Genomic DNA, 14,328 nt, shown 5'->3' with positions numbered 1-14,328 from the left:
GTTAGTCTCTTACCCTCTGTGACAGCTGCTTCAGGACTGAGCTCCGCCCGGGTAGTCTCTCACCCTATGTGACGGCTGCTTCAGGACGGAGCTCCACCCCGGGTAGTCTCTTACCCTCTGTGACGGCTGCTTCAGGACGGAGCTCCGCCCCGGGTAGTCTCTTACCCTCTGTGACGGCTGCTTCAGGACGGAGGTCCGCACCCGGGTAGTCTCTTACCCTCTGTGACGGCTGCTTCAGGACAGAGGTCCGCACCCGGGTAGTCTCTTACCCTCTGTGACGGCTGCTTCAGGACGGAGCTCCGACCCGGGTAGTCTCTTACCTTCTGTGACTGCTGCTTCAGAGCGGAGCTCCGACCCGGGTAGTCTCTTACCGCCTGTGACGGCTGCTTCAGGGCAGAGCTCCGCCCCGGGTAGTCTCTTACCCTCTGTGACAGCTGCTTCAGGGCAGAGCTCCACCCCAGGTAGTCTCTTACCCTCTGTGATGGCTGCTTCAAGACGGAGGTCCGCCCCGGGTAGTCTATTACCGTCTGTGACGGCTGCCTCAGGGCAGAGCTCCGCCCCGGGTAGTCTCTTACCCTCTGTGACGGTTGCTTCAGGGCAGAGCTACGCCCCGGGTAGTCTCTTACCCTCTGTGACGGCTGCTTCAGGACGGAGCTCCACCCCGGGTAGTCTCTTACCCTCTGTGACGGCTGCTTCAGGACAGAGCTCTACCCCGGTTAGTCTCTTACCCTCTGTGACGGCTGCTTCAGGATGGAGCTCCACCCCGGGTAGTCTCTTACCCTCCGTGATGGCTGCTTCAGGATGGAGCTCTGCCCTGGGTAGTCTCTTACCCTCTGTGATTGCTGCTTCAGGATAGATCTTCGCCCCGGGTAGTCTCTTACCCTCTGTGACGGCTGCTTCAGGGCGGAGGTCTCTTACCCTCGGTGATGGCTGCTTTAGGATGGAGCTCCGCTCCAGGTATTCTCTTTTGCCCCAGGTAGTCTCTTACCCTCTGTGACAGCTGTTTCAGGACCGCCCTCCATCCTGGGTAGTCTCTTACTCTCTGTGACGGCTGCTTCAGGATGGAGCTCCGCCCTGGGTTGTCTCTTACCCTCTTTGACGGCTGCTTCAGAATGGAGCTCCGCCCTGGGTAGTCTCTTACCCTCTGTGAAGGCTGCTTCAGGATGGAGCTCTGCCCCAGGTAGTCTCTTACCCTCTGTGATGGCTGCTTCAGGACAGAGCTCCGCCCCTGTTAGTCTCTTACCCTCTGTGACGGCTGCTTCAGGACGGAGCTCCGCTCTGGGTAGTCTCTTACCCTCTGTGACGGCTGCTTCAGGACGGAGCTCCGCCCGGGTAGTCTCTTACCCTCTGTGACGGTTTCTTCAGGACGTTGCTCCGCCCGGGTAGTCTCTTACCCTATGTGACGGCTGCTTCAGGGCGGAGCTCCGCCCCGGGTAGTCTCTTACCGTCTGTGACGGCTGCTTCAAGACGGACCTCCGCCCTGGGTAGTGTTTTACCATCTGTGATGGCTGCTTCAGGACGGAGCTCCGCCCCGGGTAGTCTCTTACCCTCTGTGACGGCAGCTTCAGGACGGAGGTCCGCACCCGGGTAGTCTCTTACCCTCTGTGACGGCTGCTTAAGGACAGAGGTCCGCACCCGGGTAGTCTCTTACTCTCTGTGACGGCTGCTTCAGGACGGAGCTCCAACCCAGGTAGTCTCTTACCTTCTGTGACGGCTGCTTCAGGGCGGAGCTCTGCCCCGGGTAGTCTCTTACCGTCTGTGATGGCTACTTCAGGGCAGAGCTCCACCCCGGGTAGTCTCTTACCCTCTGTGACGGCTGTTTCAGGGCGGAGCTCCACCCCGGGTAGTCTCTTACCCTCTGTGATGGCTGCTTCAAGACGGAGCTCTGCCCCGGGTAGTCTCTTACCGTCTGTGACGGCTGCTTCAGGGCAGAGCTCCGCCCCGGGTAGTCTCTTACCCTCTGTGACGGTTGTTTCAGGGCGGAGCTACGCCCCGGGTAGTCTCTTACCCTCTGTGACGGCTGCTTCAGGACAGAGCTCCACCCCGGGTAGTGTCTTACCCTCTGTGACGGCTGCTTCAAGACGGAGCTCCGCCCCGGGTAGTCTCTTACCCTCTGTGATGGCTGCTTCAGGACGGGGCTCCGCCCCGGGTAGTCTCTTACCCTCTGTGACGGCTGCTTCAGGACAGAGGTCAGACCCGGGTAGTCTCTAACCCTCTGTGACAGCTGCTTCAGGGCGGAGCTCCACCCCGGGTAGTCTCTTACCCTCTGTGATGGCTGCTTCTGGGCGGAGCTCCACCCCGGGTAGTGTCTTCCCCTCTGTGACGGCTGCTTCAAGATGGAGCTCCGCCCCAGGTAGTCTCTTAGCCTCTGTGATGGCTCCTTCAGGACGGAGTTCCGCCCTGGGTAGTCTCTTACCCTCTGTGACGGCTGCTTCAGGACGGAGGTCCGCACCCGGGTAGTCTCTTACCCTCTGTGATGGCTGCTTCAGGACAGAGGTCCGCACCTGGGTAGTCTCTTACCCTCTGTGACGGCTGCTTCAGGACGGAGCTCCGACCCGGGTAGTCTCTTACCTTCTGTGACGGCTGCTTCAGGGCGGAGCTCCGCCCCGGCTAGTCTCTTACCGTCTGTGACGGCTGCTTCAGGGCAGAGCTCCGCCTCGGGTAGTCTCTTACCGTCTGTGACAGCTGCTTCAGGGCAGAGCTCCGCCCCAGGTAGTCTCTTACCCTCTGTGACGGCTGCTTCGGGGCGGAGCTCCACCCCGGGTAGTCTCTTACCCTCTGTGACGGCTGCTTCAGGGCGGAGCTCCACCCCGGGTAGTCTCTTACCCTCTGTGACGGCTGCTTCAAGACGGAGCTTTGCCCCGGGTAGTCTCTTACCGTCTGTGACGGCTGCTTCAGGGCAGAGCTCCCCCCCAGGTAGTCTCTTACCCTCTGTGACGGTTGCTTCAGGGCAGAGCTACGCCCCGGGTAGTCTCTTACCCTCTGTGACGGCTGCTTCAGGACGGAGCTCCACCCCGGGTAGTCTCTTACCCTCTGTGATGACTGCTTCTAGACGGAGCTCCGCCCCGGGTAGTCTCTTACCCTCTGTGATGGCTGCTTCAGAGCGGAGCTCCGTCCCGGGTAGTCTCTTACCCTCTGCGATGGCTGCTTCAGGGTGGAGCTCCACCCCGGGTAGTCTCTTACCCTCTGTGATGGCTGCTTCAGGGCGGAGCTCCGCCCCGGGTAGTCTCTTACCCTCTGTGATGGCTGCTTCAGGGCGGAGCTCTGCCCCGGGTAGTCTCTTACCCTCTGTGACGGCTGCTTCAGGGCGGAGCACTGCCACGGGTAGTCTCTTACGCTCTGTCACGGCTGCTCCAGGACGGAGCTCCACCCCGGGTAGTGTCTTACCCTCTGTGATGGCTGCTTCAGGACGGAGCTCCGCCCCGGGTAGTCTCTTACCCTCTGTGACGGCTGCTTCAGGATGGAGCTCCGCCCCGGGTAGTCTCTTACCCTCTGTGACGGCTGCTTCAGGATGGCGCTCCGCCCCGGGTAGTCTCTTACCCTCTGTGACGGCTGCTTAAGAACGGACGTCCGCCCCGGGAATTCAGCAGAACGTCCAATCAATTGCGGTGTCTGTACACCTTTCTTGTTGCGCAATCGTCTTGAATCCGTCCGTGCGGGGTTCCCTTCCTTCGGCTGCAGTCGGATACGAGGTCCCAATCCCTCCTATCTGGCTCAGAAAAATGTTACTTGAGTTCCAAGTTCTTTAAAAAACAAGGTAGACAAGAGGCGATTGGCAAAACAGGAACAGTTCATTTAATTAAATATTATTGCTGGCAGAACAGTACAGGCACGAGGTATGAGGACTGTTTCAATTTACAAGCGATAAATGTCCTTTTATACAAAACATGATGGTTATAAAAGTTTCCGGCGTACCATTTATGGTGAGGAATGTTGGTTGCTGCCGTTGGAGTCATACGCTGAAGGTCAATGGTTGCTATAGGTGGGTCTCGAACTTGCGTAGATACAATGTGGGCTGTGGGTAACGTGTCCAGATGTGTGGAATGGGGAGCCCGTGATCACTCTGTGTGCAGTGCCCTGATTGGATATATGTTCCTAACTCATGTGGCATCTGACTTATTATGGTGTTTTAGGAGCGCATGTGCACCCTCTGGCCATGTGTGCTTTATTGGGGCAATCTCGTTTGACCCTTTTAATGTTGCTGCACCTATCCGTGAGATTGATCAAGAGTTTCCTGCCACAGCATTTGCCTGCCAGTTACGAACCCTCCCACCTGTGACCCATCAATCAGTAATTCCAGACCTTGGTCTCAGGGCCTGCTTGAGTACATATTAGCGAGTCGAGGATGATGTGGAGTTCACAACGGGCGATTCTATTAATAAGGACGAGATTTCATCTTTATTGATGAATGCGTCGATTTCCATCGGCCACCTTGGAACACACAGTCAACTAAACGGTTGGACAATGAAAGCGCAAATCTGGTTGCTGTGGCAGCCGTTGTAAGCACCAGGCCATCTCGCGTGCAAGCTTGAACCAAGAATGGAAACTGAAAGTGGGGTAAAGCACTGGTGTATGGATTGTGACTACAACAACCACAAAGTTTCCGTCATGGAGACTGTGACAAGGAAGAGCACGCCTGGGCATGTTCGGAGAGGTGCTAACGGTGTGCTGTCGGCCATGGGGAGGGGAGGTTAGCACACAGCTTGCAGTCATTGGCCACCTCGGAGCACACGGACACATGACAGATTGGAAAAAGAAAGTACTAATCTGGTTGCTGTAGCAGTCGTAAACACCAGGCCCTCCTGAGTGCAAACTTGAACCAGGAATGGAAACTGAAGTAAACCTCAATTCTCATCACAAGGCGTCTTACAAGAAGGAAGCAGAAAGAATGACTCACAGTGGAGCCTTTTGACCAGGGGAGGAATGAGATAAGGAAAGAAAAGGCCTTCAGGTGTGCTTGTAAGTCAAGGGGTCCTCCGTCTCAGAGATTGTCACTGACACTCAGATCCAGACCCTGTCTGTCAGGCCCCTGTCCCTCGCACCCCATCACCACTCCTCCTGATGTGCGCAGGGCAGAGACTACAGGAGGGGGTATTCAGTGCCACACACCTGCGTTTCCCCTAGCGCTGGCGCTAAATCTAGCTGCCTCGCACCAACACAGGCACCCTTGCACCATAGTGCAAGGGTGTCTATGTCGGGGGGAATGATTGTTTATGTGGAGGGTGGTGTCCCTTCCTGCTCATAATCATAAACAATGCAGGATGGCGTTTGGTAACACCTATGTGTGCTATATTGTGAAGTAGACATAGAAGGTGCAAATCGTCATTTTTTAAATGATTGTTTATGTGCAGGATGGGGCTCCTTTCTGCACATAAACAATCATTCATGGCGATTTGCTGCTTCTATGTGTGTTGCACAATGCAGCTCACATAGCGACCCTTGACCCTACCTGGTAGGTCGCTCCCCCTCCGCACAGCACCGCCTGTGTGTCTGCCCCAGCTGCCGCTGCTGAGGAAGTTCGAGGCCCTCCACCACCCGCAGGCTACCACCTGCGCCTCATCCCTGGTGGCCAGGGGTAGGCCGTAAGTAGGTTTGTGTAGGAGAGTGGAATCTGACTAATGGTTGCCCCCAACTTTTTGCCTGGTATTTAAGTGGTTTTTGACTAGTCTGGCTGGGATCCTGCTATCCAGGACCCCAGCCTATCTGCTTTCTCCCTAAAACTGTTGTGAGTACTCTAGGTACAAACATAATTGGATGCTGGGCATGCCCTACCAGTCCCTTGTAGATGGTACCCTAGGTACCCAGGGCATGGGTCCCCCAGTAGGCCTACCAGGGCTGCAGCACTTATTGTGCCACCCTGGGACAGCCACCCAAACTGACACCACCAGGCCACTACTGTAGCCTGGGTAAGGTGGTGCTAGCACCCCTTACAGGGATGTAGGTACCCTATGTCCCATACCATACAACACATATACTCTCATAGGTCACCCCTATGGCAGGCCCTGGTAATCCTACAGGGCTGGGTGCTGAGGTATGTGTGAGGGGGGACCCCTACGTGAGTAGGACCTCTCTGCAACCTTCGTAAAATCGTTACTGGGTTGTTTGTAGTGTAGCCATACCATATACTCTTAACCGCATTATAAGTTATTGCGTCATCGCTGTAACTTAGGAATGGCTACACAGAACCATATCGTGTTTGGTGTCAAACATGAAGGAATCATACCCCCAGTCCAGCCATGGGCATGGGGGCACGATTCCCCCTTGCTAGGAGGGTGATATGGGAAAAGCGGTAGAATTTGGACACCAATTTAAAAGTGCACATGTACCACAAAATGGCTACTGTTCGCCACCTACACGACTCTGGCTGGCTGTTGCTGGGGAAAACCCCAGCCTCGCCATCTGGACAATAGGGCTCCTGTGGCAGGGAGGTGCCAGCACCTCCCCAGACAGGATATGTGGATTGGAACAGAGTGGGTGCACCAAATGTCCTTTCAGAGTTGCACGTAGGCAGCTGCAGAGCCCCAATTCTGCATACACCGCCTGGAACCAGTTCAGGGGCGTCCTGCCTCTCGCCCAGGCGGGAAACACACAAAGGGGAGTGGGTGTAGCCACCCTTTCCCGCCTCTACTCTGATTGGTAGGCTCTCTTTTGGACCATCCCCTAATCTTGGGGATATATGGGAATAACTTTGCCCTAGAGCCTTAGATTCGGACAGGACTTCACAGAACTGACCTTCGACGAGCTGCTGCCCAGCTGACTGAAGAAATCTCCCTTGGGATAAAGGAGTTATCCCCCTGCTTGGCAGGCACCTAAAAGACTACAAGATACCCGGTTGGAACTTCGTTGCTCTCACGACCTTCGACGCCTTCCAGCAACCTCGAGGTGGGTCTCCAGTGCATCCCAGCGTCCTGTGAGTGTGCCCAGCAAGTCTGAGCACCCTGGACCACGTGGGTGTCGAGATCCCCGCATACCCCGAGACACCGGCCACCTCTTGTCCAGCACACGACCCCGACTAGTGGGGAAGTTGTGCTTTGGCCCATTCTTGAGCCAACCTTCAAGCAGCATTTGTGCCGACTCTCAGCTCCCTGGCCCGCTCCGGTGGCCCGTGGGAGCCCTTTTACGCACTCCATTTTGCTGCCTCCCGCGGTCCCTTGTCTCTCGACTTGTGGGCCCTGACGGAGGACAATCTGCTTTTCCAAGAGTTCCCCTGGTTGCTCCAGGCCTGCTCTACGCTCCCTGCAAAGGAGAGCACCCTCAGACCTCGTGGGTCTGCACCAGCAGCTGCTTTGTTCATCTTGCGTGGGTTGCGGTTGCCAATGCTTAGTGGATCCAATTGGGACACTAACACCGCAGCGACCTTCAGCCGACGTGGGACAGTCGCCCTCCAGAAGCTGGCTTTCCTTGAAGCCTCCCGGAGCCCGTGACTGCAGAGCCCAGCTGTACCTTCCACACCTGAAGCACCCGACATCCACGAGCTCCTTCCTGCGAGCTCCCTGGTCACTGTGCTGTGACCCAGACTCTGTCCCCTCTGCTTTCAGGTTCATCTTTGTCTTTTCTTCAACTTTAATCTTCACGACTTCAACGACACTTCCAGCTAGCAGCAGTTTGGACTCCTTTTCCATAGAAAATCAGCCCGCGACCCGACACCAGAATCGACCTATGCACCCGGCTTCCCTGGGGCAGGTAACAGTGGTACTTCGGTACTTCCGTGGTGGTGGGCTCTCCAAAGCCTTAAGTCTCCAGCCTTAACTTTGTACTGTTGTTAGAAGTGTCCTTAAACCTTAATTATTCAACCGCGACATTCTCCATAGGCTAACATTGCGATCCCGATAGCAACTTCTCGCACTGCACACGCGTCCCGTGGGTCCCCTTCCTCTTAACTGTGGGTGGATTCTGAAGGGGCCAGCGATCCTGAATGCCCTAGGCATTGCCTGTAGAATTGTCGTGGTTCTTATACCACTATTTTAGTATATGGTTTGGTCCCCCCCTGGGGCCCATTGATTTCTGTGCTATTTATTGTGTTTATAGATGCTTGTTTGAAGTGTAACTTTGCCAATAGCCACATAAAGTGACTGTGGGATTCTGTCTAGAATAAATACATATATTTTATATATATACCTGTGTGGGCTACTCTTTCATTTGGTTATTCAAGAGGTTATTATGGTAAAACAATAAGCTTAACACTCCTTCAAGACTTAGCCTGAAGGCTGCTCTCCACAGCTACCACTAGGATAGCTTTCTTTAAAGGTTGTCTGAAACCTATCATCAATAGGAGTCGAATTGGACTGGTGCAAGGTGTCCCTATAACTAGGAACAGCATATGCCAGGCCAACTTCTCACAGTTTGTTCTCACTGTATTGCCTGTACTGCCTTTTCCGTCATTGTTGTGTCTGAAACTGCTGTTCTCTGTCCTCCCCCGCTGCCCGTACTTGCTCTGTGCCCATTCCTTTCCCTATGTTCCCCTCGCTGCCCCGTGTCTCTCTGCCCGCTTTGCTTTCTGTTCCCTCGTTGCCCCGGTAACCCTGTGTTTGTTTTGCCTTCTGTAACACTCGTTGCCCCTCTAATTCTGTGCCTTTTTGCATTCTGTAACACTCGTTGCCCCTCTAATTTGGTACCTTTTTGCCTTCTATGCCCTTCATCGTTCCGCACCACTCCTACCGCTGCGTCCCCTGCGGCTCCGCCCCCCTGACTACCCATTCGCTGCCCCCACCTCCCACCTCCCAGCTGCTCCTCCCTCCCACCTCCCCCTATATGCCAGCCGCTGTGCGGCTGCGCCACTGGCGCGGCACGCTTTTGGCAAGCCCGTCTGCGCCCGTCTGTGCCCGTCCACGCCTCGACTGCGCCCAGTGCCAGAACCCCTGGTCCCCGCACCCGCCACAAGGAACGCCGCCACTACGATAACAGTACTCTGTACGCTCTCAACTCCGGACGGACCCACACCTGCTTCAAGGCCGCCCCGAAACGCACACACGGTCCCTTCACCTGCCGGAACTGCAGCTACACCAGCCTCAGAGCCGATGAACCTCCTGCCAAAAAAGACCTCAACCACCTCCTGTAGGAGAGTAGGGTCTGCTTTCTATGTTCACCCCCACTTTTTGCTTTTGCTTTACTGGTTTTCGACTTAGATGTGGCTGTGGGCCTGCTAATCAGACCCACAGCCCTACTGTTCTCTCTCTAAATTAATACTATGTACTTTAGGTGCATAACCCAATTGGATAGGATCACCTTATTGGCCCCTGTACAGTGTACCTTAGGTACCCAGGGCATAGGTGTACCCTAGGCCTACCAGGGGCTGCAGCATGCATTATGCCACCCCTGGCCTGGCCTTCCATTATGACACAACTGGCTGATCACTCAGCTGGGGCAAGGTCGTGTAATCACCCCTTGCTTAGGTGTAGTATTCCTATACCTACCTTATATATAGACACATGTGTACCTATCAGCAATTCCTATGGCAGGCCTTAACAATACTGGAGGCAGAGTGCTTGGTAACATGTGAGATAGTACTCTAGCATGAGCTGAGCCTGTCTGACGCTTTCGGAACCATGTCCTTATAGCTGTTCTATGATATAGCCTACCATATCCTCTTAAAGTGCCTTATAATCTTAAACGGTTATGGTAACTATGGTTTGGCTTTATCAAAACATGTCGTGTAAGGTGTCTAACACTTTGGAATAATACCCCATCCCATTTCTGGGGATGAGGATATTATCCCTCCCTTCTAGAGGGAGAAGACATGTTGAAACCTACTTACCCGGTTAAAGTTAACCAGAGCCCCAGCATCACAAAATGGATGCTGCTGCCGCGACACAAGTCTGACCTCCTGCTGCTGGGAGTGATCCCGGCACGGGAGGCTTGGACACTAGGTTTCCTGCCTTGGGAGGTCGCTCCCCCTCCGCACAGCACCGCCTGTGTGTCTGCCCCAGCTGCCGCTGCTGAGGAAGTTCGAGGCCCTCCACCACCCGCAGGCTACCACCTGTGCCTCATCCCTTGTGGCCAGTGGTAGGCCGTAGGTAGGTTTGTTCTCACTGTATTGCCTGTACTGCCTTTTCCGTCATTGTTGTGTCTGAAACTGCTGTTCTCTGTCCTCCCCCGCTGCCCGTACTTGCTCTGTGCCCATTCCTTTCCCTATGTTCCCCTCGCTGCCCCGTGTCTCTCTGCCCGCTTTGCTTTCTGTTCCCTCGTTGCCCCGGTAACCCTGTGTTTGTTTTGCCTTCTGTAACACTCGTTGCCCCTCTAATTCTGTGCCTTTTTGCCTTCTGTAACTGCTTTTCTCTGTCCTCCCCCGCTGCCCGTACTTGCTCTGTGCCCGTTTTTTTCCCTCTGTTCCCCTCACTGCCCCCGTGTCTCTCTGCCCGTTTTGCTTTCTGTTCCCTCGTTGCCCTGGTAACCCTGTGCCCGTTTTGCCTTCTGTAACACTCGTTGCCCCTCTAATTTTGTGCCTTTTTGCATTCTGTAACACTCGTTGCCCCTCTAATTTTGTACCTTTTTGCCTTCTATGCCCTTCATCGTTCCGCACCACTCCTACCGCTGCGTCCCCTGCGGCTCCATCCCCCTGACTACCCATTCGCTGCCCCCACCTCCCACCTCCCAGCTGCTCCTCCCTCCCACTATATGCCAGCCGCTGTGCGGCTGCGCCGTTGGCGCGGCACGCTTTTGGCAAGCCCGTCTGCGCCCGTCTGTGCCCGTCCACGCCTCGACTGCGCCCAGTGCCAGAACCCCTGGTCCCCGCACCCGCCACAAGGAACGCCGCCACTACGATGACAGTACTCTGTACGCTCTCAACTCCGGACGGACCCACACCTGCTTCAAGGCCGCCCCGAAACGCACACACGGTCCCTTCACCTGCCGGAACTGCAGCTACACCAGCCTCAGAGCCGATGAACCTCCTGCCAAAAAAGACCTCAACCACCTCCTGTAGGAGAGTAGGGTCTGCTTTCTATGTTCACCCCCACTTTTTGCTTTTGCTTTACTGGTTTTCGACTTAGATGTGGCTGTGGGCCTGCTAATCAGACCCACAGCCCTGCTGTTCTCTCTCTAAATTAATACTATGTACTTTAGGTGCATAACCCAATTGGATAGGATCACCTTATTGGCCCCTGTACAGTGTACCTTAGGTACCCAGGGCATAGGTGTACCCTAGGCCTACCAGGGGCTGCAGCATGCATTATGCCACCCCTGGCCTGGCCTTCCATTATGACACAACTGGCTGATCACTCAGCTGGGGCAAGGTCGTGTAATCACCCCTTGCTTAGGTGTAGTATTCCTATACCTACCTTATATATAGACACATGTGTACCTATCAGCAATTCCTATGGCAGGCCTTAACAATACTGGAGGCAGAGTGCTTGGTAACATGTGAGATAGTGCTCTAGCATGAGCTGAGCCTGTCTGCAGCTTTCGGAACCATGTCCTTATAGCTGTTCGATGATATAGCCTACCATATCCTCTTAAAGTGCCTTATAATCTTAAACGGTTATGGTAACTATGGTTTGGCTTTATCAAAACATGTCGTGTAAGGTGTCTAACACTTTGGAATAATACCCCATCCCATTTCTGGGGATGAGGATATTATCCCTCCCTTCTAGAGGGAGAAGACATGTTGAAACCTACTTACCCGGTTAAAGTTAACCAGAGCCCCAGCATCACAAAATGGATGCTGCTGCCGCGACACAAGTCTGACCTCCTGCTGCTGGGAGTGATCCCGGCACGGGAGGCTTGGACAATAGGTTTCCTGCCTTGGGAGGTGCTAGCACCACCCCAGACAGGCCTTAGTGTATTGGGGCAGGGAGGGATGAAAGAAACTAGACACTGCCTGGGGCACACAAGGTGTGCCATGCATAGTCCAGTTCAAACCGGTGCTGGGGCACTCCAGCCCCAGTCCTGGCGCGAAACTGGACAAAGGGAAGGGGGTGTAACCACCCCCCTCCCAGGTCCCACCCATAAGGCGTGACCTAGCAGGCAACCCAGCCCCCCAGATTAGTATAAGTGTGGTAGCTGGGCCCCAGGAGATTAGATTATCCTGAACCTGCAACTTGAACAGAAACTCTGGACCTTCGACATTCGACGAAAGAAGAAGACTGAAGAATCTCCCTTGTGGCCAAGGAGTGGTCACCCTGCGCGAACAGGCACCATCAAGAGACTTACCCTTTGCTTTGCTGAAGTTCTACGAGGGACCGACTGCAGAGCCCGACCAGAGCCTTGACTTCCAGACTTCTCCGACCCTGATCCACATCCACAGCCGAGCTGAGATCCGTGGAGGCGACGAGAGACGTGGGACCGGCTACCTGGGAAAAGTGGCGAGTATCTTCCTGCGCAGCTTCTGAGGCACCCTCGAGGTTGTGCACCGGGGATTGAGAAGCCCCAACCCCAAGCACCATCTGAACCGAAGATCAGCCCCCCACACTCCACGAGTCCTGTGTGAGGCCCTTCTGCATTTTCCTGCTTGCCGCGTCTGTCCGGTTACTTGCCCATTGGCTAGTAACCTCTGTGACGACACACCTTCAATTTCCCACTGCTGGTTTGCCTCCTCCAGACTCGCTCCTGCTCCTCTGTGAAAGAGAAGCACCCCAGACCTTCCTGGTCTGCACCAGAAGCAAGTCCTCCATTCTTCGTGGGTTCCGCTTGCCAAGGCTTGGTGAGTCCTAGTTCGACTTCGACGCCGCCGACAGCACGAGCCTTCGTGGGACAGCTCGCCTCCTGGTCCTGGTCATCCTCGACGTCTCCTGGTACCCGTGGCTGCTGCGACAAGCTTCACCTCTTCACCTGCAATCTCCCGACATCGCCTGGCTCCTTCCTGGTTCCACGTGGTCACTGGCTAGTGACCCAGACTCTGTCCCTTCTGCTTGCAGGTATCCTTCCTTCTTGATCCCAGCCTTGGGATCCACCGGACACTCTTCACTGACTGCCTGTCAGCATCTTTCCTTCAGGCATCCATAGGAGTCGACGACGAAACCCGACGCAAGTTCACACCTATGCACCCGCAGCCCGTGGGCTAGGTAACTTGGGTACTCCGGTGCTCATCAGGGTATTGACTATCCTAGTGTCTAGTTCTCAAGTCTCGACTTCCTAGTTACTCCAGAAGTGTCCTAAATCTTATTATTTCCAAACTGTACTATTTCTATCGATTATACGCATTACGCGTGAGTGTTTCCACTCTGCACCTGAATCCCGTGGGCCTCCCACTTCCTAACCTTTGGTAGTATAGTGTAGCCCCAGCGATTCCCTAGGCCTAGGCCTATCCTATTTCCGTGACAGTGGTCCTTATACCACTTACTTAGTATATGGTTTGCGCGGCCCCTAGGGCCTAACTGTATTACTTACCTGTCTGACTTAATGTATGCTTGAATAAGACTGTGTTATACTTACCTCGAATCTCATAAAGAGTGCTGAGGGTTTGACTAGAATAAATACACTTTATTTTATATATATATCTGTTGTGGTGTCCTTTCATTTGGTATTCAAGGGGTTACAAATGGTATAACAGCTGGCTTCACATGCCATTCAGAGTTTAGCCTAAGACTGCTCTTGTCCATGCTACCACTAGGATAGCTGGTCTATAAGGTTGACTTTACAACCAATCACCATAATGGTTGTTTGAACTGATATAAGGTGTACACTAGAACTAGTGACATCATACATCAGGCCAACTTCTCACACCTCCGATGCATACTACTGAACACCCGCTCCGCACGCAAACACGCCATCGAGCTCTGGGACCTGCTCGACACAACATTCCCGGACGTCGCCTTCCTGACAGAGACGTGGATGAATGACTTCTCCGCACCCGACATCGCCATAGCCATTCCAGACAGCTACAAGATCACCCGCAGAGACCGCACCAACGGAGTCGGAGGAGGAATCGCCATCGTCCACAAGAACAGCATCAGGGTCTCGACTAGCACCGAAGACACTCTCAGCACCGCCGAACACATGCATTTCCAGATCCACACAGACCCTAACTCCACCCTCAAAGGCACCCTTGTCTACTGACCCCCCGGACCCCGCCCCCAGTTCAGCGACTCCATCGCCGACTTCATCAGCACGCACGCCCTGACCTCCACCGACTACATCCTCCTCGGAGACCTGAACTTTCACCTTGAGAACAACAACGACAGCAACACCACAACCCTGATCGATAACCTTGCCAACCTCGGACTGAGGCAACTCGTCACTACGCCCACCCACTCCGCCAGCCACATGCTTGACCCAGTCTTCTCCTCAAGCCAGCACGTCTCCTTCAACCACACCACCAAACTCCTCTGGACCAATCACCATTGCATCCACTTCACATTCCAGAAACCCACCACACACCACCGCACCCAACAG

Source organism: Triturus cristatus, chromosome 6 (assembly GCF_964204655.1).
Source record: "Triturus cristatus chromosome 6, aTriCri1.1, whole genome shotgun sequence".
Taxonomy (NCBI): domain Eukaryota; kingdom Metazoa; phylum Chordata; class Amphibia; order Caudata; family Salamandridae; genus Triturus; species Triturus cristatus.
This window is presented reverse-complemented; position numbering follows the sequence as displayed.